The following is a 26,400-nucleotide window of genomic DNA, read 5'->3' as shown; positions in this document are numbered from 1 at the left end:
GAAAATCCAAATACAATAGGAAAGTTGGCCTTCCCATGAATGCTTCTTGTCATGTGATTTGGACTTTCCAAAGTGTTGTCTTCAGGTTGGACTCAAAGCATCTTCACCCAATTGTATGAAAGTGACCCAATTAGGTGCAGCCTCTATCTCACGTTGGTCTTTTTTTCTTTTGATTTTTATGATCAGGCTTTCCAAAGCTTGTTTCATCCTCTCAGTCTTGGCCCTAGTCATAGGACCTTCAATTCCATGCAAAGGATCTTTAGATGGGTTGGTTGCGTCTCTATCATTGGTTGCGTCTCTATCATTCCCTCCCTCTTCAAAAGGATTCGTCCTCGAATCAGATTCATCAGCTACATCAAACAAAGATAGATCAGCCACATTAAAGGTAGCACTTACATTACCATATTCACTTGGCAAGTCCAACTTGTAGGCATTGTCATTGATCTTCTCTAGAACTTGGAAGGGTCCATCTCCTCTTGTTTGCAGCTTAGATTTTCTTTGAGTGGAAAACCTCTCCTTCCTCATATGAACCCAAACCCAATCTCCTGGTTCAAAAATAACTTTAATACGCCCCTTATTTGCTTGCTTTGCATATTGCTCATTCTTCCTCTCAATGTTGGCTCGAACTTTTGCATGCAACTCCCTAAGAGTATCCGCCTTTTTCTTACCATCCAAATTGGTACACTCATTAGTAGGCAAAGGTAAGATGTCTAAAGGAGTCAAAGGATTAAAGCCATACACAACTTCAAAAGAAGAATAAGAAGTAGTTGAATGAACAGTTCTATTATAAGCAAACTCAACATGTGGCAAGCATTTCTCCCAATTTTTCAAATTCTTTTGAATGATAGCACGCAACAAGGTAGTAAGTGTTCTATTTACTACTTCAGTTTGTCCATCCGTTTGAGGATGTGCAACAGTAGAAAATAAGAGTTTTGTTCCTAGTTTATTCCACAAAGTTTTCCAAAAATGACTTAGGAACTTTACATCCCTATCACTTACTATTGTTCTAGGCAATCCATGCAAGCGCATTATCTCTTTAAAGAACAGATCAGCAATATGTGTTGCATCATTGGTTTTAGAGCATGCAATGAAATGTGCCATTTTACTAAACCTATCAACAACGACAAATATACTATCTTTGCCACCTTGAGATCGAGGTAATCCTAACACGAAATCCATTGAAATATCAGTCCAGGGTTGATTAGACACAGGCAAAGGTGTATAGAAGCCATGGGGCATGACTTTAGATTTAGCTTGTTTACATGCTATGCACTTATCACAGACCGATTGCACATCATGCTTCATGTTAGACCAATAAAAATGCTCATGCAATATTTCTAAGGTCCTTTTTATCCCAAAATGTCCCATCAATCCACCACCATGACTTTCTCTAACTAGCATTTCACGCAAGGAACAAACAGGCACACACAACTTATTTTTCTTAAACAAGAAACCATCATGCCTATAATAGTCCCCAAAAGCATGTTTAGAACAAGAATCCCATACTTGGCCAAAGTCAGAATCATTAGCATATAAGTCCTTTATAAACTCAAAACCAAGTAATTTAGTTTGCAAAGAAGTAAGCAATGCATACCTTCTGGACAATGCGTCAGCCACTTTGTTTTCCTTACCATTCTTGTACTTGATTACATAAGGAAACATCTCAATGAATTCCAACCACTTGGCATGTCTTTTTTGAAGCTTACCTTGAGATCTTAGAAACTTCAAGCTTTGATGGTCAGAATGAATTATGAATTCCCTTGACCACAAGTAGTGTTGCCAAGTTTGCAAAGCTCTCACCAAAGCGTACAACTCTTTGTCATACGTGGAATAATTCAATGATGCCCCATTAAGCTTTTCACTAAAGTAAGCAATTGGTTTAGAGTCCTGCATTAGTACGGCCCCTATGCCAACACCAGATGCATCACATTCAATTTCAAAAGCTTTATCAAAATTAGGCAAACAAAGCAAAGGTGCATTGGTCAATTTTTCTTTTAATGAATTAAAAGCTTCCTCATGCACTTCATTCCACTTAAACATAACATTCTTTTTAACAAGTTCATTCAAAGGTGCAGCAATAGAACTAAAGTTCTTTACAAACCTTCTATAAAAACTTGCTAAACCATGAAAACTTCTTACCTCATTTGCATTCTTAGGTGTAGGCCATTCTCTAATTGCCCTTACCTTCTCCTCATCCACACTTATTCCTTTCGAGCTTACAACAAAACCCAAAAACACAACAGATTCATGGCAGAATGAACACTTTTTAAGATTAGCATATAATTTGTTTTCTCTCAAAACATTAAGAACAACATGCAAATGATTAACATGTTCATCTAAGGTTTTGCTATAAATCAAAATATCATTAAAATACACTACAACAAATTTCCCAATGAAAGAACGCAAAACATGGTTCATTAACCTCATGAAGGTGCTGGGTGCATTAGATAAGCCAAATGGCATCACCATCCACTCATATAAACCATATTTTGTTTTAAAAGCTGTTTTCCATTCATCACCTTCTTTTATGCGAATTTGATAGTATCCACTCTTCAAATCTATTTTAGAAAACACACACGAACCATGCAATTCATCAAGCATATCATCCAATCTAGGGATAGGATATCGATACTTTACAGTGATTTTATTTATGGCTCGGCAGTCCGTACACATGCGCCACGTCCCATCTTTCTTCGGAACCAAGATCACAGGAGCAGAACACGGGCTAAGACTCTCCCTCACAAATCCTTTTTGCAGCAACTCATCTACTTGCCTTTGAATTTCTTTTGCTTTCTCTGGACTTGTTCTGTAGGCTGGTCTATTTGGGATTGAAGAACCTGGAATTAAGTCAATCTGATGCTCAATACCTCTTGTAGGAGGTAATCCATGGGGAATTTCTTCTGGAAAAATATCACCAAATTCCTGTAACAAAGAAGCAACCATACTAGGTAAAGAAGAATTGAGTTCGTTAGTGAAATAAACATCCTTGTGTATGAGCACAAGTAGCTGCTCTTTTGCTAACAAGGCATCTCAACCTCTCTTTTGCTTGCAAATGCACTCACTCGCTTTTTTTTCTCTTCTTGGATTCTGATTTATTCTTTTCTTTCATCTGCTCACTCTCATTTTTCTTATCTTTCCTCTCTTTTTCTTGAATGCTCAATTGCTCCTCTCTCAACTTACACTCTCTTGTAATTCTGATTTGATCAGCATAGGCCTCGGTTGGTTGGAGAGGTGTTAAAACAATAGTGTGATTGTTCATAACAAGAGTGTATCTATTTTTGTACCCATCATGAATAACCCTTCTATCAAATTGCCACGGACGCCCAAGAAGTAGATGTCCAGCATGCATAGGTGCCACATCACAAAGAACTTCATCCTTGTATTTACCGATGGAAAATGAAATCATCACTTGCTTAGTCACTGATGCGGTTGGATCCACTAGACCGCCTCGGACTTAATCATTTGGTTATTTTTGCTTTTGAGTCCTTGATGTTAATTTTATTTCAGCATAGACTTGCTCGGGTTAGCCGACTTGGCCTTTATTAGAGTCGCTTTGGGTTTAGTTGTTTCTTGAATTCAATTAGATCAAGTCAAGTTAAGGGGTCCGGTAGCCACCTATAAATAGATGTGGTGAGCACCTATTTCAGTATGCAAAAATTGATTGAAAGGCTTTTGCCCTAACTCTCTTCCCTTCTCTCTTCTCTTCTTGCGACGCCTTCCTCCTCTCCCTAGGCCGCCGTCCAAGGCCGCCGCCCCCTCCTTCATCCGGCTGCACCACCTCTGTCCCGAGAGGCCAGCCACCTCCTCCCTCTTCTTCCTCCCCTCCTTGATCCCTTCCACCTTCTACAAACAACTCCTTCCCGTTGGATTTTCAGCCCGTCCTTCCCTGCGCAGTCATCAGTCGGAGGCTGATATCTTAAGATCCCGATGTCATATCTAGACCCACGACCTACTGCTGGAAAGCTAACGCGGAGATCTACAACATATCCAAAATTGAGATCAATCTGACGGACGGATCCTTAGAAATCGTGTCTGCAATCAGGTCGGAACTATCCTTCCAGAAATCAAGAAGAGTCAAGAATCTTGGGATACGGATCAAATTCTATCGGATCGCATCAATTTGGTATCAGAGCAGTTCAATCCTTGGCCTTGGAAGATGGTGAACACCTGCTCTACAACCTCGAAGCAACAAGAAGCGGCATCTTCAAGGGGTGTCGACCCACATCAAGAAGGCTCGCGATCACCCGCGGCCCCGGCGGACCTGAGACCCGATCTTGATTCCACCGACCGTCTCTTGGAGTTCTTGCGTGGGAATCAAACAACTATGCAGCAGAGCCAACAACAATTGATGGAGAAGATGGATACCACGCAATGCCATATTGAGATGATGTTGCAACTATTGCTAAATCAGCGGCAAGAAACTCCACCGGGGGGAGCTCCGCATCGGACCCGGGTGGAATCTCCGGCCCCTACCCGTGGACGACCAGGACGGAGGGGACCCCCTCCTCGTGAGCCTCTCCTTCCCAACCCACCAGAGGAGATGCGGCTGGACCAAGGAGAAGATCGACCTAGACCTCGACCCGAGCTCATACCGATTGGCGCACGCGCTAGGGCTCGGGGGATGAGCCCGATTGGCATCGACGACGGGTCGGATATGGAGGATGATCCCATCCAGAATTTTCAGATGAGGAACCAGCGTGTGGGGGGGTACCCACGCCGAGGATATGAACGAGATCGGGACCATAATGGAGATCGAGAGGGAGGAAATCGCGGACTGACTCTTAGGCTGAAATTTCCCAAGTTTAAAGACGGCGATCCTCTCGATTGGGTGTATCGAGCTGAGCGGTTCTTTCACTACCATGGCACAGCGGAGGACCAAAAGGTATTGATCTCATATTTTCACCTAGAAGAGACCGCCCTGCGATGGTTTCAAACTGCCGACCGAGCCCGACCTTTCAACGGTTGGAAGGATTTTTCTACAGCAATTTGTCGGCGTTTCGGCCCTACCGAGTACGATGACTTCCAGTCTATGCTATCAAGGGTCACCCAAAAGACTACTGTTAGAGCCTTTCAAGAGGAGTTTGAGAGGATCAGCAACCGAGTGGTGGGGTGGAGCGACTCCGCGCTGAAAAGCGTATACCTCGGAGGACTTCGTGTCGACATTCAAGCCGAGGTGAGGACTTTGCGGCCACAATCTCTGGAGGATGCCTTTGCCTTGGCCCTAATGGTGGAAGAGAAGATCAAGACCACTCGATCAGCGGCACGGGGCAGCTGGACCAACCCCCGGGCCGGCCTAACCGCAGGGGGCTCCATCGGCCAGCCGAGAGCGCCGACGGTTGCAGCAGCCAACACAGGGCCGAGGACCCCTCTTCGCTTGTCAGGTGACGTCAAGAGGGTTGAGCGTCCACCCGGAAGGACCTTGACACCAGCACAAGTGGAGAAACGTCGAGCAAAAGGTCTATGTTTTCGCTGCGACGAGAAATTTACACCGGGACACCGGTGTGCGCGGCCCGTCGGAGCGGTGATGTTGATCGACGGATTGGAGGACGAGGCCGTGGCTGAAGATGGTGATGAGGTTGCTGAGGATGAGCCCCAAGATTTAGAGGCCAAGGAAGAGGACGTGCCACCTCAGATTTCATTACATGCCTACTCTGGATCGGCGATACCGAAAACGCTACGCGTGGACGGCATGATCAAAAGACGTGTGGTGCGTATCCTCATAGATACGGGCAGCACCCACAATTTTTTGGATGAGAGGCTCGTCAAACAGATCGGTCTCATAGCAGAGCCGACATTGGGCTTCGACGTGGCATTGGGTGACGGAGCCACGTTGAGGGCGGAGGGCATATGCCGAGGCATCACTTTGACGATCCAGGGCAGCCAATTCAAGCTCGATCTCTATCCATTGGCATTACGAGGAGCTGATTTGGTCCTTGGTACGCAGTGGCTGCAGAGTCTTGGCCCGGTTACATTCAACTTCGCCGAGATGTGGGTGACTTTCAGACGGAGCGGACGGCGAGTTAGATTGGATGGCATTCGGCCTAGCCCAAGGGCTGCACTTCAGCCCCTAGTCGGCTTGCCCGGACCCGACGCGCACAGCTACTTGATGCAGCTCTTACCTCTGTCGACGGAGACCACGACGGAGGCAGGTATACCTACTGATTTGGCTGCTCTCTTACAGGGGTTCGCAGATTTATTTGAGGAGCCTCATGGTCTTCCACCCGAGAGGGAGCACGATCATCACATAGAGATTGTACCGGGAGCAGAACCGGCGAATGTGAGGCCTTACCGCTACCCGCACGTTCAGAAGGAGGAGATCTCAAAGATGGTACGAGAGATGTTGGAGAGCGGCATCATTCAGCCCAGTAGAAGCTCATATTCATCGCCGGTGCTGCTGGTACATAAGAAGGACGGGACGTGGCGATTCTGCGTCGACTACCGGGCACTTAACGCGATCACCGTTAAGGACCGGTATCCGATTCCAGTCATCGAGGAGCTGTTGGATGAGCTTGCTGGTGCGGAATACTTCAGCAAACTTGATCTCCGTGCCGGATACCACCAGATTCGTGTCAGGCCCGAAGATGTGCACAAGATGGCATTTCGGACACACGATGGCCATTATGAGTTCAGGGTGATGCCGTTCGGCCTCACCAATGCACCAGCGACGTTCCAGGGGCTCATGAATGACATATTCAGACCATTACTACGGCGGTATACTTGTATTCTTCGATGACATACTGGTTTACAGTCGTTCATGGCAGGAGCACCTAGAGCACTTAGAAGAAGTGTTGAAAATTCTGCGCGGAAATCAATTGAAGGTAAAGCGATCCAAGTGCCTATGGGCCGAGCCGAAGGTCGAGTACCTAGGCCATGTCATCTCTGCTGCAGGTGTGGAGCCGGACCAAGCAAAGATACATTGCATGACCGAGTGGCCGCTACCCAAGAACCAAAAGGAGCTGCGAGGATTTTTGGGCCTAACCGATTATTACCGTCGGTTTATGGAGGGATATGGAAAGATCGCCGCGCCACTGACCCTGTTGCTGCGAAAGGGCGAGTTTAGATGGACCGAGGCAGCGACGGAAGCATTCGAGAAGCTCAAGGAAGCCATGACGACGGCCCCGGTTTTGGCACTACCCGATTTTGCCAAACCGTTTGTAGTCGAGTGCGATGCTTCCGGTGCCGGCATTAGTGCTGTTTTGATGCAGGAGGGACGGCCAATTGCTTTCATGAGCAAGGCGTTGTCCCCTAGGACCCGCTTGCTGTCCACATATGAGAGGGAGATGATGGCGGTCATCCATGCAGTCACAAAGTGGAGGCCGTACCTTATCGGCCGCCGATTCATCGTTCGGACTGATCAGCAGAGCCTTCCATTTTTTCTTGAGCAGCGCATACATACTCCAGCCCAGCAGAGGTGGGTGTCGAAGCTTCTCGGCTACGACTATGAGATGGTGTACAAAAAGGGCGCAGAAAATCGAGTAGCGGATGCACTATCGCGCCATCCCGAGTCCGGCAAGTTGGCGGCTTTGACTACGCCGTTTTTTCCTTTTATTTCAGACTTGAGGACCGCCACATGCCGGGATCCGGACCTAGTACAGATCCAGAGGGAGTTGGCAGCAGATCCGAGCAGTCATCCCGAGATGGAGGACCGAGATGGGTTGATTCTGGACCATGGGTTGATCCGCGTGCCCACCGATTCAGCCATGCGGCAGGTATTGATCCAGCACTTCCATGATACTCCTTTTGCTGGACACGAGGGATTTTTCAGGACTTACAAGAGGCTGAGTCAGAGCTGTACGTGGGTAGGCATGAAGGCAGCGGTCAGAGCTTATGTAGCAATGCGATGTGTGCCAAAGGGCGAAGGCGGATTCACTGCGACCTGCGGGTCTACTTCAGCCTTTACCGATTCCTGATCAGGTTTGGGAGGATGTGTCGATGGACTTCATTGAGGGGCTGCCATTAGTTCGAGGGTACTCAGTGATCATGGTCGTTGTGGACCGCCTCAGCAAGTATGCCCACTTTTCGGCGCTCGCACATCCATTTTCTGCTCGACGGGTGGCAGAGGTCTACATACGGGACATTGCTCGATTACATGGTATGCCTCGGACTATTGTTTCTGATCGTAACTGCATTTTTGTTAGCGCATTCTGGCAGGCTTACTTCAAACAGCAAGGGACGAAGCTTGCCATGAGCTCGGCTTACCACCCTCAGACCGATGGGCAAACGGAGGTGGTAAACCGCTGCATCGAGCAGTACTTGCGCTGTATGATTGGTGATCGGCCCCGAGAGTGGCTTTCTTATTTACCTTGGGCCGAGTATTCGTACAACACCGCTTTCCACTCAGCCATTGGGATGACACCCTTTGAGGCGGTGTATGGACGAGTACCACCGACGCTGTGAGTTTATGATCCACTGTCACATGCGGACCGGACAGAGGCAGATTTTGAGCTCTTAGACCGCGATGCTGCCTTACGGCGGTTAAAGTTCCACATAACGACTGCGCAGAACAGGATGAAGCAGCTGCATGATCGGAAGCATAGAGATCCAGTATACGAGGTGGGCGACTGGGTATACGTCAAGGTGCAGCCTTATCGACAGTTGACACTGCGGCCCATGGCGAATCAGAAGCTCTCTCATCGCTTCTATGGGCCCTTTCAGATAATGAAGCGCATTGGACCCGTGGCGTATCGCTTGGACTTGCCGACTACATTGAGAGTTCACCCGGTATTCCACGTGTCGCTTCTGAGGGCCCGGCTTGGACCCAAGACATCTGTCGGCCCAATCATACATGAGCCACCGGAGGACGAGGTAGTGGAGCCGGTTCGAGTGCTGGCGAAGCGTAGAATACGAGTAGAAGGACGACTGGAAACCCAGATACTAGTGGAGTGGCTGGGGAGAGCAGCAGACCAGGCCACATGGGAGTTTGAGACTGAGATACTTGATCGTTTTCCTGACTTCCGACCTTGAGGACAAGGTTAAGAGAAGCGTGGTGGAGTGATGCGGTTGGATCCACTAGACCGCCTCGGACTTAATCATTTGGTTATTTTTGCTTTTGAGTCCTTGATGTTAATTTTATTTCAGCATAGCCTTGCTCGGGTTAGCCGACTTGGCCTTTATTAGAGTCGCTTTGGGTTTAGTTGTTTCTTGAATTCAATTAGATCAAGTCAAGTTAAGGGGTCCGGTAGCCACCTATAAATAGATGTGGTGAGCACCTATTTCAGTATGCAAAAATTGATTGAAAGGCTTTTGCCCTAACTCTCTTCCCTTCTCTCTTCTCTTCTTGCGACGCCTTCCTCCTCTCCCTAGGCCGCCGTCCAAGGCCGCCGCCCCCTCCTTCATCCGGCTGCACCACCTCTGTCCCGAGAGGCCAGCCACCTCCTCCCTCTTCTTCCTCCCCTCCTTGATCCCTTCCACCTTCTACAAACAACTCCTTCCCGTTGGATTTTCAGCCCGTCCTTCCCTGCGCAGTCATCAGTCGGAGGCTGATATCTTAAGATCCCGATGTCATCTCTAGACCCACGACCTACCGCTGGAAAGCTAACGCGGAGATCTACAACATATCCAAAATTGAGATCAATCTGACGGACGGATCCTTAGAAATCGTGTCTGCAATCAGGTCGGAACTACCCTTCCAGAAATCAAGAAGAGTCAAGAATCTTGGGATACGGATCAAATTCTATCGGATCGCATCAGTCACCCTTATGTCTCCACAATCATTCAGCCACTGAAGTCTATATGGATTAGGGTGCTTTAATATGGGCAAACTCAATTTTTCAACCAACAAGGTGCTAGCAACATTAGTGCAACTCCCACTATCAATGATTAAGCTGCATACCTTGTCGTTTATATGGCATCTTGTATGAAATATATGCTCACGTTGCTCCTCATTACCACCCGCCTTAGGTTGCATGTTGAGAGCACGCCTAGTAACAAGCACATCTCCAACAACAGGTTCAGCAACTTCAACATCACTACAATCCTCCAATGGTGGCATGTCATCATCACTTGAGCTCACACTCTCTATGTCTCCATTATCCAGCAGTATCATGGCTCTTTTATTTGGACATTGAGAAGCAATATGTCCAACTCCTTGACACCTGAAACATTTGATATCACGAGATCTAGAGGATGAATTAGTTTCCATTTTACCTTTAGGTGCAGCAATCGAATTTTTGGCCTTTGCATCTTCTTTTGGCTTTGACACAGATTTGTTATTTTGCCAATTCGATTTCCATGAGGAACTAGTAGTAAATTTGAAAGTACTCTTAGCTTTCAATTGCCTTTCTACTAGAATAGCTTTGTGCAGCAAATCCTCCATCTCTATATAATGTTGCAATTCTACCACATCAGCTATCTCCTTCTTTAAACCTCCAATGAATCTAGCCATAGTTGCCTCTCGGTCTTCTTCAACATTGGCTCTAATCATGGCTATTTCCATCTCCTTATAGTAATCTTCCACACTCATGGAGCCTTGAGTTAGACTTTGCAATTTTCTGTGCAAATCTCTATAGTAGTGGCTGGGTACAAACCTTTTTCTCATGACAGCCTTCATCTCATCCCATGTACCAATAGGCCTCTCCCCATTTCTACGTCTACTAGTCACCATTTGATCCCACCAAATACTAGCATAATCATGGAACTCAACAATGGCTAGTTTAACCCTCTTCTCCTCGGAATAATTATGACATTCAAACACATGTTCAACCTTTCTCTCCCACTCTAAATATAATTCAGGATCATTTTTACCTTGGAATGTAGGGATTGTCATCTTAATACTTCCCAAATGACTGTCTTTTCTTGATTCATCTCTTTGCCTCCTTCCATTACTTCTTCCATCCGAATACTCCTCTTCTTCTTCTTCTTCAAACATCCGCCCCCTCAAAGGTTTGAGTCTGCTTGGTGATTCCAAATCATTCATTCGTGCACCAAGCTTAGTAAGTTGATCAGCAATGGCTTTCATCCATAACTTCATATCAACATCTGGTTGTTTACTACCTTCACTACTCATCTTTGTATGCTGCAATCAAAAGATTAGTATAAACAGAATAGGTCCTCACACACTCCTCTCTCTGGTGGACACTCTTTTATGGCTTTTTCTTGATGATGATCTCACCCTCTTGCCTTTTACCACTTAGCTTCACCTTATGAGCTCTTAAATAAGAACCTTTTGGATGTTTCTACACAACAGGAAACAGTAAGGAGTCGATGATAACCTTAGGGAACAAGAACTCGCAAGGAACAATTTAATTGGAACCAACAAAGGGTTCAAGGAAGGTTTGAATTGAGAACAATTCAATGGAAGCGTTGAAGAACCCACAAGAAAATTAGAAGCAAAATCTACCCCGAATTTTTTCTTTTTTTTTTCTTTCTTTTTTTCTTCTTCTTCTTCTTCTTCTTTCTTCCTTCTCTTTTTTTTTTTTTTGAAATAGCAGAACAGAAAGGAACAAGGACGATGACACAAACCGATTAAAGGAAGATGTCACCAAGGATATAGAGATAAACAATAGCGGAACACCTTTTTTTTTTTGAATTAAACAAGATAAACACACAAAGGATAGATAACACCTGATTTCAGGAACCGGGCTCTGATACCAAATGATAAGAGCACACTTCGGACCGTCCTGGAAACAGGTAGAGAAAGAGGAACTTGACCCTAACCGCGACTTGCCGGTAGAACCAAAGTTATCAAAAGAAGCGTGACCCTAACCGCGACCTACCGGTGGAACCAACACTATCAAGTTCTAATCCAAGAACAAAGGTGAAGCTCTCACATAAGAGAAACTCTCAAATTTCATTCATGCGTTCCCCCCCTCTCAAGTACAATCAGGTGCTATTTTAAGGCTGAAATGGCTTCAAAGAGAAGCAACTCCTAGGAAATTACATAGCACTACTTGTCATGCATTTTCCAAGGCTGCATTTACCAAGGCTTGGAAAAGATGCATGTTACACCTACTCCTAGAAAAGTAACCAGAACTTAGAAAAAAGATCCCAAAGTAATTATAGTGACTTTGGGAACTACAAGAAAGTCTGAATGTGACTTGGGGAATACAAAACATCATCTGAAATATCCAAAAGTATGCACGAAAATCCAAATACAATAGGAAAGTTGGCCTTCCCATGAATGCTTCTTGTCATGTGATTTGGACTTTCCAAAGTGTTGTCTTCAAGTTGAACTCAAAGCATCTTCACCCAATTGTATGAAAGTGACCCAATTAGGTGCAGCCTCTATCTCACGTTGGCCTTCTTTTCCTTTGATTTTTATGATCAGGCTTTCCAAAGCTTGTTTCATCCTCTTAGTCTTGGCCCTAGTCATAGGACCTTCAATTCCATGCAAAGGATCTTTAGATGGGTTGGTTGCGTCTCTATCATTGGTTGCGTCTCTATCATTAGATTTTATAATCTTCTGAGTTAGAGAACTCCGAATTTTTTTGAAATCTACGTTCCTAGAGACGTTCATGAGATGAACGACCCCGCGCGTGTCTTTTCGCTGTGATCGTCACAACGCGTGCGGGGGTAACCCGACATTCACAAGAGCACAACGAACTCGGTCGGTTTTGACAGGCTCACCGATTAGAACCATCCGATTATTTTTTCGGATTCACAATCAAACCCAGTTGGTTTTTTCGGGTTCACCAACCACAATCTTACACCGTCGGTTTTATCTTTGGCTTACCAACAAACCTTACAACCCTTGATTCAATCCCCTGATTGAATCAAGTAAGAAAAAGACAAAGTTTAAAAGTTCACAGAGAAAGCTTCTAAAAAGCAAGTGTGAGAACAATATAAGCAAAGTAAAGTTAGAAGCCCTCAAACAAATTTTAGATGAAGAAGTGGGGGCTTCTCGATTTCTATGTCTTCTCTTGAATATGCCGAAGAATGGAGAACAGTAGCAGAGCCTTGAATGCGAGAGAAGCACTTTTTGATTTGAGTTGAATGCACCTCTTCCTTCTTTTGCTTGTATTTTTTCTTAGGAAGCTCTTGGTAGTTGAAATGCTTTAATGCTCAGATGGAATAGCACTCTTGTTGTCTACTACTGTTCACTCTAGCTATTTAAGTGGTTCCATTCAAAAACTAGCCGTTAGAGAGTGATTTGGAGCCATTCTGTCCCGTCTGCACATTCTGACAATGTATCCGTTGGGATCGGAGTCAACTCGTGCGATCTTGAGTCGACTCAGCTATTACCGGAGTCTACTTGTGCTTTACTAAAGACGACTCGCCCACTGTTCCAGATTTGAATTAAAGTGCATGCCTCGACCTGGAGTGACTCAGACCAAACTGGAGTCGACCCCCAACAGTTGAAGACGACTCGGGCACTTAGGGGTCAACTCGTTCTCAGGGTTTCAGAAACTCAACTTTCTATTTTTCTTCCTCGAATCGACTCGAGTTTACTTGGAGTCGACTCAGCTGACTTGAGAGATGACTCAATACTCTCGGAAGACGACTCGTTCTCAGAGACTAAAAAATCGATTCTCTAACTTTAGAACATTTCTGCCTTGGAGTCGACTTGGACCTTACTGGAGTCGACTCGACTATCTTGGGGGTCGACTCTGCAACACTTGGAGTCGACTCGTTCACAGAGTCTCCAAAAGTGAGTCTCTGCCTTTTCAGACTGCTTTTCTCTAGAAGTCGACTCGGACATACTGGGAGTCGACTTGCCAAGAATCGGAGTCGACTCGCAACCTTTTGGAGTTGACTCGGTAATATGGTCTAAAATCCATCATTCTGTCTTTCTGTCTGTTACCCTTTGGAGTCGACTCGGGACTATCTGGAGTTGACTCGCCAAGCTTCGGAGTCAACCGCAACTTTTTGGAGTCGACTCGCTGACAGGATCTGAAAACCATCGTTCTATCTTTCTGTCTATTCTCAGTCGGAGTCGACTCGAGGAGTTTCGGAGTTGACTCGAGCTTGTGCCAAAAACATCAAACCACCCGGAGTCGACTTGCAAAGTTTCGGAGTCGACTCGCAAAGTTTCAGAGTCGACTCGTGATGCAGACTTTGGTTAAAATTGAGTCCAACACTTAACCAAATTACTTTGAACCAAAGCTTGAGGCACTTAAACAGAAATTCACACATATTTGCCTGAAACACTAGATTGAATTTATTAGTACAATATAAGATATACTCAAAATACTTTGTGCTCATCAAAATTAATTAGGAAATACTCAATTACTCCACACAAAGTCCTCACCACCTTCACAAGTCCTTGTGTTGACAGGTAGCGAAAGTAGATCAATGGGCTGTTGTGGCTTTAACCCGAGAATAATCTCAAAAGGTGACAATCCTGTGGTCCGGTTGACGCTGCTATTATAGGCAAACTCAGCATGTGGTAGAATCAAATCCCATGACTTTATATGATCTCGGAATAAGCATTGAAGAAGGTTTCCAAGGCTATGGTTTACTACCTCAGTCTGTCTATCGATTTAAGGATGATAGGCGCTAGAGAAGAAAAGATATGTGCCAAGCTTCGCCCAAAGTGCCTTCCAAAAATAGCTAACGAACTTGACATCACAATCAGATACAATAATCTATGGTAGTTCATGCAAGCACACCAATTTCCTCAAAAACAAACTAGCAACTTGGGATGCATCAAAAGTCTTTGCACACGACACAAAATACACCATCTTGGAAAACCTATCAATAATCACAAATCGAGTCGTGTCCTCATACCAGTTTTGGCAATCCCAGAACGAAGTCCATGTTGAGATCTTCCCATCGTGAACTCGGCAAGGGCAATGGAGAATAGGGACTAGCATTAGTCTTTGACCCCTTGGCGAGTTGGCAAATACAACACTGCTTGATGACTCGAGTCACATCCTTTTGCAGGGTTGGCCAATAGAATATGCTCTCCACCATGGCGACTATCTTGTCACGGCCAAAGTGACCAGCCAGGCCTCCACCATGAACTTTTAAAATGATATGATCTTTTAAAATGATATGATCTTGAAGAGAGGTCTTCGGGATACATAGATGCATGTCACAGAAAAAAAAACTGTCATGGATAGAAAATTCTGGATGCTGCCTCTGATTTCCTGCTGAAACTTCTACATATATATAGGCTAAAAGTATACATCAGAAGGGTACAAGTTTTTCAAATCATCAAACCCTATTACCTCAGCATTCAAAAGAGTTAGAACATGTGACTATCGGCTGAGGGAATCAGCAACACGATTCTCTGCACCAGGTCTATGTTTCCGCAAAAATATAAACTGTTGCAGCACATCTACCCATCTGGCATGTCGCGCACTCAATTTCTTTTGAGAGTTGATGTACTTTAGAGAGTCGTGGTCGGTGTACATGATGAACTCCCGATGTAGAAGATAGTGCCTCCAATGTTTAAGCGTCTGGACCATGGTCCATGGCATAAAACTCAATATTGTAAGTGGAATACCTTCACTTGGTTTTGTTGAGCTTTTCATTATAGAAGGCAATGGGATGATCCTCTTGGCTTAGAACTCCACCAATCCCAATATGAGAAGTGATAAGTGCTAAATAATGCATAAATTCATATCTTATTCATAGCACTTATCATTATTTTAATTTACATATTTTGTAAATTTAACTAAAAAAATGTGTTACCTTCATCATTGCATTTTAATAAATTAAAGGTAATTAGTGTTTTATTTATTTATTTACTGGTCAAGTTTAATGTGTGCAGGTCGAGTCGAACAAATTGGGATGATGTCTGAACTAATGTGTGCAGGTCACGTTTGCAGCTAAACCCATGTCCACGTCACCCTTTAAGTGCTTAGAGAACAAGCTTCCACGTCATCCCTTTCCTCCCCTGTTTTTAGTTTCAAAATAGAGTCCAGTTTTCCCAACGTCCCGAGTTCATCTCGCGTCCGCATCCTTCTCCATCCGAAACTCCATCCTCATCCCGTGTCCAGCTGACTTTGAGTGATTTCCGTTGTCTATACTTCATCTCCCAAGTCATTCACAGCCCTCCCGTATCTCATCTCAGCCGAGAACACCATCACCAAATTCTCAGCCTTCCTATCATCATCCAAGCATCATCCTCCTTTCTCCGGATTAACGTCATCTTCCTTCTCCGCGTTCTTCCCAGCGGAACCGATTCTAGAACTTATCCATCATCCTTCCGCATCCAAAGCATCTCCCAAGTATTCTTCGACTTCATCCTCCCAGCATCCTTATCTCCCCTTCGTCCACGTCAAAAGGAATTCCAAGTGAATCAGCTCCCCTGTTCCAACATCATCCTTATCCCGAGTCCCAACTTCATCCCGTTCGCGGAATGATTCCAGTATCCCACGACAGCATTCAGCCGCGTCCACGTTTGACCCCGGATCCCATTTTTTCCGTGATCAACTTCATCTTCATCCCATGACCAAGGAACAGAGTCGTTTGCCCCAGCCAACCACAAATCAAATTCATCTTCCACGTCATTTTTTCTTCCCCTGCTTCAGCCATAGAGGAACTCCCGGATAAACTCAAATCTCAGCCCCGTTCGTGAGATCTTCCCCAACGTTAGGATCAGATTAAGCAACGATTTCCCGTTCCCAGCAAATCCCAGCCATCCTGCCCCTATCCACGGATGAGCTCACAACCTTCCATCGTCCAAACAAAGCCACGTCTTCTTCCGGATTAATCCCAACATCCCAGCTGCCAGCCGCCCCCCTGCATCCGCAAGTCATCCTCATCCCGTGAGCATCCCAAACCCCCCAGGATCTTCTCCATGTCCACGATCAGATCTCCCGACCCATATCCTCTCCGGATTCTTCTCATTTGCGATGGCTTCTCTCCCAGTCGGATGAACATCTCATTCAAACCCAGCCGAATCCAGATCCTCTCGTTTCGGATCATCTCCCAGCCTATCAACGGATGAGTCCACGCGTTCTTCCCAGCTCTGCTTCAACCGTTCCGAGCTTCACGTAAATCACAACCAGCAGCAACCGTGGATCGACCTCTTGCGAATCAGCATCTTCGGTTATCCTTATCTTCCCATTCGGAAGACCATATCCAGAGGAAGAAACAGAGGAGGAGGGGGGAGGCAGCCTATAAAAGGAGTCAAGATTTAAAGGGGAGGGGGCATTATTCTCTTCCATTCCTCCTTCCCCACCGGGGGGGGGGGGATCCCTCTTCCCCCACCGGGGGCTGCTCCCAACTCCTCTTCGGCAAGCTCTTCTCTGGCGGAATCCCACAGAAACAGAGGAGGGAGAAGAGTCTGGGCATTTTGGGAATGATTTCCCAAAGAAAGAAATCGATCTCAGGGGAATCACAAGAGGAAGAGAAGAAAGTTACGGGAGCCCGCTGCTGTGCTGCTGCTGCCGTCCATAACTCCATGGAAAGCTGATTTCCTCTCTAGGGCTGGAGGCAGCCCTAACAAAGAGATAAGGGTTTTATATTTTAATTTTATATTCTTGGAGTTGTATGAACTTATTGTTTTTAATGAATATCTTCTTTTGAATCATATTTAATTTCTGTGATTTTAAGTATGATGTTCGTACAACTGTTCTTCATGATCACTAAGTAAATATAAGATAGTCCATGCTTAGGGAAGATACAATGTGCTGCCACCTTAGATTAGGGTAGACATTTCATGCCAACTGAAGATGGATTATGCCCAAATTACTTTTGTGAATTTTTATTTAAATGCTTATTAGGCTTGTAGCCAATTTGCATGTTAATCCAAGAACGAAATAAAATATAAATAACCCTTGTTCCGATGTTAGTGGTGAATTCCTTGCCCTAGGTTTCCCTCAAACTGCTATCCTTTTAAATGCATTTTGCTTTATTAAATTCCTTAGTTTAGTTTTTTTTCTTCACAAACTCTTCCTTTTAAATATTTTATTTTATTTTTAAGAAAAACAACTGTACCCCAATCCCTGTGGATCGATACCCGTAATCACTATCCTACCAGATACGTGCTATTGCGTGGTCTTTAAAGTTGACTATCAATTTTTGGCGCCGTTGCCGGGGATGAGGTGCTGGGAACGGAACTGGGAGGGAGTTTGGATAAAATCTGTGATGATATGGATGACGTGGGAGCGTAGGTTGATGGGAAGATGAATACGGTTGAAGCTGGGATCAAACGTGGATGAGAGGATTTGATTCATGATGACGAGGAGATGATTTAGGATGCGGGAGATCGCTTCCGGCTGAGATGCGGCTGGGATTTGATTTTATCCCACGGATCATGCGACTCTATTCCAGAACAGGGGAAGACGTTGGGGAGTTCATGAGATCAAGATGGGATTCTATTCCGAAGAAGGGGTAAGGCTATCACAGACGTGGACGACAGAGTCAATCCGAACGACTGGCATGCTGCGGGATTGGTTTTGTGAGAGGAAATCTGGGATACAAGCTAGATTTGCATCTATCTTGGCTGAGAACATGTCCACTCGGCTGGGAATGAATCCAGATGAAGACGTGGCTTTGGTTGTTTCGGATAAGGAAATCATCCTTGGGTCTCGGCTCTGTTCCGGTTGTGGAGAATGTGATCCGATTGGGAACAGGGGATGCTGGGATTAAGGATGATGCGGACGGTAAAGGATGGTTGCTGAGATATTGGGATAAGGTTGATTGCAACGGGATGAAGCTTGGAGTTGGTTCTGTGATGAAGAAATGATGGGAAGATGACACGGACGGGAGAAGATATGGCTTTCGGCTGGGAATAGGTTCATGTGGCTGGAGTGTTATTTTTTATTTTTGAATGGGGAAGGGACTTGGTTTGGAAGGAATAAGGGAGTCGGTTGTTGAGCCCAATGTTGAAAGAAATAAGGAAGTTGGGAGAGTAATGAAACGGATCTGTGAGCTAAGATATTGGGAGATCAACATGGGACAGCTGGGATCAAACTTGGAGCATTAATCGCTAAGCACTTAGAGGGTGATGTGGACACAGGTTCAGCTGCAAACGCGACCTGCACACATTAGTTCAGACATCATCCCAATTAATTCGACTTGACCTGCACACATTAGACTTAATCATTAAATAATTAAATCAACTCGAATCACCTCTTATAATTATTAAAATGCAATGATGATGGTAACACATATTTAATGGTTAAATTACGAAATATGCAAATTAAAATAATGATAAGTGCTATGAATAAAAGGTTAATTTATGCATTATTTAGCACTTATCACACCCCCCAACCTACATTTTGCTAGTCCTCGAGCAAAATAAAAAAAAACTAACTAACTTTCGCAGGAATCGCGATTGCATTTACCGTATGCAATAAGGCTTTAAACCCCTAGGTGGCCCTAGTGGACGAGTTTTGTCTCGTGAGGGTTTCCTGCTCAGATACCCACAAACTGTTGTCTCTACCTAATGAATTTATTTTATTGCTTTATAAAATCTAATTTTAAATGCATAAGTGCCAAGAATTTTAAAAGCACACAAAGTTTTAATTACTAAGTCAGCCCAAATCCTAAATCAGTATGCAATTTAAGTTGAAGTCATTAAGTTTCTGTTAGAGAGTTGTAAGACTAATTTATACTTGGGTGCTCGGTGATATCTGGACCATACACAAGCTAAGATTTTAGATCCCCAAAATACTGCTAAAGCTAGTAATTTCCAAGAATTGGTCAGATAAGACCTAATCACTGATTCAAAATCATCCTATCTTGCAGGATTTCGAGAGTTGTGGATGTTTACTTTAATACCTCATGGGCTTTATCTGTAATATTCCAGTTTACTCGAATTTTTACAACGACGGCTTTCACACTATCGTCTTTTTCAAGGTCAATATTATATTTTTTTTTCTCTTTTTCTTTTTCTTTTTTTTTTTGAGATTTATAAATTACGCACTTTTACTCTTGTAATGATTCCTCCGTGTAGCGAGCACTCAGTCAACACTCCCACGCCAGATAGCGTAAGGTGCTGGGCATCAAGACTCCCCTACGGACCTATGCTCGGGTTCCTCATTACAAGCCCGCTGACCGTTGACAATAGGTAGCCCTTTTCGATGTACCTGACTAAATTCACCCTTTTTTTTTTAAATAGTGAATTAGATAGGTATGATTCATCAGGACTCAAGGTTGCTATCAGACTTAACAACATAATGTTGAACCTAATCCTTAGAAGTGCAGGCCATGTGTGTTGTGAAATTCCAAAGTAAAAATTATCTTACAACTCGCTAAAAGAATTTTTAATAAAAAGAACTCAAATTGACTTACTCCTGACTAGTTATTGGGCTTTTTAGATTTTATATACTTTGTGTGTTTATCATTTCAGCACTAAAGCATAGAAATTAGGTTTTTTTTTTTGAAATTCACTTTTTTTTTTAAATTCACTTAAAAATGTGAAAATGCGAAAAATTTCTTCAAAAATTCGAATCCTATACCCCCCAACCTAGATCAGACATTGTCCTCAATTTTTTTTTTTTGATGAATTTTTTTTTGAATATTATATTATTATTTTTATTGTTTTATATATTTTTTTATTTTGGACGAAAATATGATGCATATGGAGGATGGAAGCATTTTACCGTAGTTGCATCAGTAATATGAGGGATCCTGAAAAAAATGTGACAAGAAAATATGCAAAAATAACCAACGAGAATTGGGTTGCCTCCCAACAAGCGCTAAGTTTAACGTCTTCAGCCAGACGCATCAGGTGCAGTTAAGCATGCATTAAAAGAAAAACACATCAATTCCTCATGTTTGCCCTAAAATCACTAGACAGCTCCTAACTGGTTTGAAGAGGGCACCTAAGCCTCCAATTCGGTCTAATGAACTGAGTTGACCAGGTAAGCTCCGAGGTAAGTGGGGGGGTCACGATGCGTTGCAAAGGTCCCACTTAAAAATCACTTGCCTCGAACAGATGAACTGTCTCCCTTGGGACAAAGCTTGCCTAGACATCAACTGAGCCACAGAGCGAAATTGGTGTAACTTTCGGTGATCTTCGTCCTATTGAGCTCGAATGTCCCTAGGGGCCAACGTCTAATTGATTTTATTTAACATGATAGCTATGTGAGAATTGATTCACCTAATTTGGGCAAGAATCTGGTGATGAAATCCAGTTCTTATCTTGTTGGGGTGATTGCCCTTACTGTTAGAAGTATGCCCTAGAAGCCAATTTGGCTGACGCATTATTTTATTCTGAGACATAAATTTGTACTTGACCTAATTATGAATTTATTAAGTTGGGCATTCTTTTCATTTATGTTCTTATGTGTCCATGAATCATCCAAGAAATTAATAAGATAATGACGCATATTCTAAAGAGTTGAGAATTTGAGGCATGTGTCATTGGTGATTAATTTCTAAATTGCTCCTGATCGATGGATCATCACGAGGACGGTGATCGATCCGCTGAGATTAGTGCACAGATCGCTTTCTTTGATGGACGAGTCTTGAGTCCACAGTGTGGCGACACTGGAGTAATTGTGCAAGTGCTTGTTAGAGAACAAGGGTACTGAGCGTGACCATAGCAAGTAGTCACTTGGATGTCTATCCACTCGTCAGTGACTTACTTGATGCTGCAGTTGTATGACTGGTCCTTTGACCTGCGATGCCTCGGCTATTCACAGTGAGGTTGCTGTAGTTTGACGAGCACATAAACATGAGCCCTAGACAATTGGGTTCTTGTGGTGCAGATTGGCTGCAGTAGGTTCATTGTAGGAGTAGGGGTGCATCTAGATAGAATCTATCGATCTTGATAGGTTAAGAGAGATCCTATGTGATTTATGAGACTGAGTTCGTAAATCCTCGGCCGGGGTAGTATGTACAGTGGAAAAGGAGTTTTTCATTATCGAACTTAAGTCGAATAAATCTTGACATATGACAGACGATGGGGTTTGACGAGTTATCCATGACCTCCGTTCTGTAGGAATCCATGATAGAAGGATTGTATCACATGATAACTGCACTTAGAGGTTCATCATTCTATTCTGCTGGGTAGCGACTATATACTGCTAGGTGTCACTGGTGGATGGTGAGACTCACGGGGACCATCTTGATGGCCGATGATCCCCGGTGAGTTGAGTTGGAATTGTTCCAACCCATTGAAAGGAGTTTTCAATGATATTGTGATAGAGATCGCAATATATCTCACTACCAGACAGAATAGAACCTATGGGGTCACACACATTAGAGGTATTGACCGATCCGATGGTTGAATTGTGATTTGGAATCACAAATAATTTACAATTATCAATTTGATTGATAATTGGTAAACCCACTAAGAGTTAGTGAGTTGAAGAAGGAATAATTGCAATTTGATTGTAATTTAATTTAATTAATTGGACTTGATCATATTAGACACGAGTCCTACTTGGAGTAGGATTCTAAGAATCCTAATTAGATTAGGATTTCAAATTAAATTAGAGTCCTACTAGGAGTAGGATTTCTAGAGTCCTAATTAGATTAGGACTGAAATTTAATATGTCCTAATTAGATTAGAATTTCTTAATTCCTAATTAATTTTAATCTAATTAATTAAAAGACTCCTAATTGGATTAAGATTGAAGAGTACAATTGAGTCATGGTTCAATTGAATCCTAATTAGATTAGGATTTAAAGGGAAAAGAAAATGGGTGCACTCAATCCTCTTTGAAAGAGGATTAGACCCACCTTGTACATGGCCCCACACCCCACTTAATTGGATTAAGCGGGCGTGCGTGAAATAGGGAGAAGAGGGAGGGGCTACGCCCCTCCTTTTGGCTGAATACGTGAAGAAAAGAAGAGGGGCGTATGTCCCTCCTCTTTTCTTAGAGATAAGGATGGGAGCTCCTAAATTTTAGGAGCTCCACATGCCATATATAAGAGAGAGAAAGGGGGCAGCACCCTAGTTTTTTTCTCTCCCTCTTTTTCAGCCGTGAAGAACCACCTCTTCCCTTGGGTTTTTGAGCCGCAAGCAACAAGGGAATACGGCAGCAAAAACCCCTTTCTCCCTTCTTGGTTTCAGCCACAAGGAAAAACAAAAGGATAATGATGGAGCTCCTAAAAGGTAGGAGCTCCATATGCCTTTAAAAAGGAGGATAAAGGGGCAGCCGTGAAATGTGATTTTTCCCTTCCCAAGGAGCCGTGAACAGCATCCTATTCCTCTTGGTTTCAGCCGTGAAAGACAAGGAAAAACTAGGGAGGCGTGCATCCCTTCTTTCATGCATTTTCTTTGGTTCCAAGAAAAAGAAAAAGAAAAGGCTGCAAGGGCTTTTTATTTTTCTTTTGATTCATCCTTCTTCTTCCTCTTAAGATCAATCAAAGAGTTGATAGATCAAGAGAGGATATCATCCATCAAAACAAATCTCTGCAAGGGAGCTAGCACTCCGGGGAGATTCAGGTGTTTGGATTGGTCCTCTGCCTCGTGTGGATACCCGTAGAGGCCGGACGCATGTGCGGCTTCAAGTGAACCTTCCAACAAATACCACGATCATCAGATTGCGGTGAATATCTACCCGCACAAGGTGAAGATCTGATCTTCCTAATATTATGTAAAAATATTTAATCCTAATCTATCTACGAACGATAATTTTAAAATAAGTTCATGCGATGAACTGAATCTCGCGCATGTCTTCCGCTGCGCGCAGAATTTTTCTGGAATTTTCTGCGGCGTGCGAGGGATTCCAACAGTGGTATCAGAGCCATGGTTGCATAGATTAAGATTAGGATTAAATGATTAAGGCATAATAGATCTGAAAATTTAAAGATTATGCTTGCTGAATTTTTCTGCATGCAGAATTTTCAGCTTGCTGATTTTTCTACATGCTGATTTTCTATGCGATTAGATTAATGATTCTATTGATTTGTTAATGAGATTAAAAATATTTAGAATCATATCTTGCATGATCAGCAACTCATAAGATGACATAATCTGTTAAATATTCAGATCTGTAAATTTTATTTAATGCATGAGATGCGTATGGTGATGATCATGGATGGACCCTTTAATTGTGCTGAAATGTTCTGCAATGTCTGAGATGTTCTGTGATGTTATGTGATGGCATGTAAATCAGATTTTCAGATGCCTGCGTGCATCTTATATTGATGTATTAGAGACCTGCGTGTCTCATGAAAAAGGGTTGTAACTATTATTTAATTTTATTTATTTTTAAAGTTATCTGGGATGTAATCTGTGATGTGTTTGCATGTCAATGGTTGATCGGTGCATGCCTCTACAAGCATGATTTGCGCGGATCGAGATCAAGGGTTGATTGGAGATGGATCAAGGAGTTGATCGCAATTGGACCAAGGGTGCTCAAGATCGAGTCAAGAGTTGAAGACGATCTAACCAATTGACGTGCATGTGCTTGTACTATGACCCCATCTTGGATCCATGATCATCACCAGTTTAATTTTTGTTATTATGCCTGGATGTTTATGTTTATGTTTATGCATAGCAGTTAGATAATTATTTGCATGAGATGTAGATAATTAAATGAAAGAGACCTAAATTAAATCTCCTCGAAAAATATTAAGTCCATAGGTCTTCCACCGTAGTAGAGCTGCTAAGATCTTTCCGGCGTTGATTTGTCTCGGCTGGATACAGTGGACAAGTTGCATCGGGGGATTGGACCTCTCTATTAGGCATGAGATGTTGTAGGGGTAAAGATAGGGTTGGGCTCAATAACTGTTAGGTGAGGGACCCAATGACGGCTTTGCTTCTGCGGTTATACGGTGGGTCCGACTTAACTAAGGAATGGGGCCAATAACTGTTAGGTGAGGTCTTCATTACTTAGAGACCTGATAGCGCTACAACTTGCTTGAGAAGCATTGTACAAGAGTTGTACACTCATCATTTATATGTCACCAATAACTGTTAGGTGAGGTGGCATGTAAATTGGTGGGACCGTAGCACCCCACTTGAAACCTAGAGTCGCAAGGTTTCCATTTCTCTACCAGAGAAGTGTGAGAGATTCGAGGAAATAGTGGGAGGTGTATTTGTTTTAAAAAAAAAAGGCCCTAAAATAAATAGAGTTCAAGTACAAAATTCTAACTAGAATCTTTACTCTCTGATGATTATAAAGTCAGCTTCTAGACTCTTAACTCATATCCTATAGAACAACCGTTTGACCAAACCCAATTATAAAAACTGGCTCAGCAAATTTCAAAATAGTTTTGAATTGTGAGAAATTAGGGTATATGCTAGACCATGGAATCCCTGTGTTACCAATCCGTCCGATTACTGGTCAGCGTAAGACGCATGCTAAGTGGACGAACAATAACAATAAAGTTAGGTGCTGCATAATGGCATCCATGTCCAATGAATTACAATGCCAGCATGAGAACATGAAGACCGCCAGGGACATATTATATCACCTACAAGAGTTGTATGGTGAACAGAGTCACGCAGCATGTTTTGAAGTGTCCAAGAGGCTCTTCAAGGCCAAGATGCGTGATGGGCAGTCTGTCCATGATCATGGTTTGACCATGATAAAGAACTTAGAGGAGCTTGAGAAGCTCGGCATGACCATGCAAAAGGAATTGCAAACGGATTTGATCCCGCAATCCCTTCCAGCTTCATATGAATAGTTTATAGTAAACTACCATATGAACAAGATTGTATGCACTAAAATAGAATTGTTAAATAAATTGGTAACTACCTTAGGGATCTTGAAGAGTTCAAGGGGCATCGTTCTTGCTGTCGAGTTGGTTTCTACTTCCAATAGAGAGTCTACCTGGAAGAAGAAGAAGCCTGCGAAGAAGCAAAAGATCGAGAAAACGCCAAGCAAGGAAGTTCCAAGAAAAAGGCCAATTGCAAGAAAAAGTGTTTCCATTGGAAGAGGAACTGTCCTACATATATGGGAAGCATAAAGAACATGAAGGGTGACAGACCTCCAGAAGGTATGTCAGATATGCTCAGGATACTTAGGGACTGTTACCTATTGCTAGCAGAAATTTGATTTCTGTATCTTGCTTAGCACATAAAGATTTTTATAAGACTACTGTTCCATTTATTTGAGAAATAAATTGGTTCAACGTGGTTTTATGATTGACTGTCTCTATCACATACATATAGATGTATCTGTGAATGTATCTGAGCAAACAGTGAGTACCATAGGATCCAATAGATCCAGAGATGAGATAAATCTAAAGTATTTGTGGCACCTCAGGCTTGGCCATATAGGTGAAGACAGAATAAACAAATTGGAGAAACATGAGCTTTTGAGCTCATTGACTTTCGAGTCATATTCGATTTGTGAATCCTGTCTTCAAGGAAAGATGGCCAAATTACCCTTTGTAGGACATAGGAGAGGTCCACTACGATACTTACCCTAGTACACACATATGTGTATGGCCCATTCGATGTGCTGGTTAGGGATTGTAATTTTTTTCTTCATTTACCGATGATTACTCACGGTATGGATATGTGTTTGAGACACAAATCTGAATCTTTTGAAAAGTTCAAATAGTTCAGATATGAAGTAGAAAAATAAACAGGAAAACTCATTAAGGTTCTTGGATCGGATCGAGGAGGTAAACACCTTAATAGAGAGTTCCATGATTATC

General features: G+C 43.3%; 1 long non-coding RNA gene across 1 annotated transcript; it reads left to right on the top strand.

Moving 5' to 3' along the window:
• The first annotated feature begins 15,845 nt into the window (after positions 1-15,845).
• On the top strand, positions 15,846-25,805 carry LOC148702463 (uncharacterized). The gene is made up of 2 exons (XR_016396434.1): positions 15,846-23,357; positions 23,481-25,805. It is a non-coding gene; the product is annotated as an uncharacterized LOC148702463 (long non-coding RNA).
• The last annotated feature ends 595 nt before the right edge of the window (positions 25,806-26,400 follow it).

The sequence above is a fragment of the Phoenix dactylifera genome, chromosome 9, assembly GCF_051530095.1.
Source record: "Phoenix dactylifera cultivar Ajwa chromosome 9, Ajwa_hap1_PhDact_Kaust_v1.1, whole genome shotgun sequence".
NCBI lineage: Eukaryota > Viridiplantae > Streptophyta > Magnoliopsida > Arecales > Arecaceae > Phoenix > Phoenix dactylifera.
This window is presented reverse-complemented; position numbering and strand designations above follow the sequence as displayed.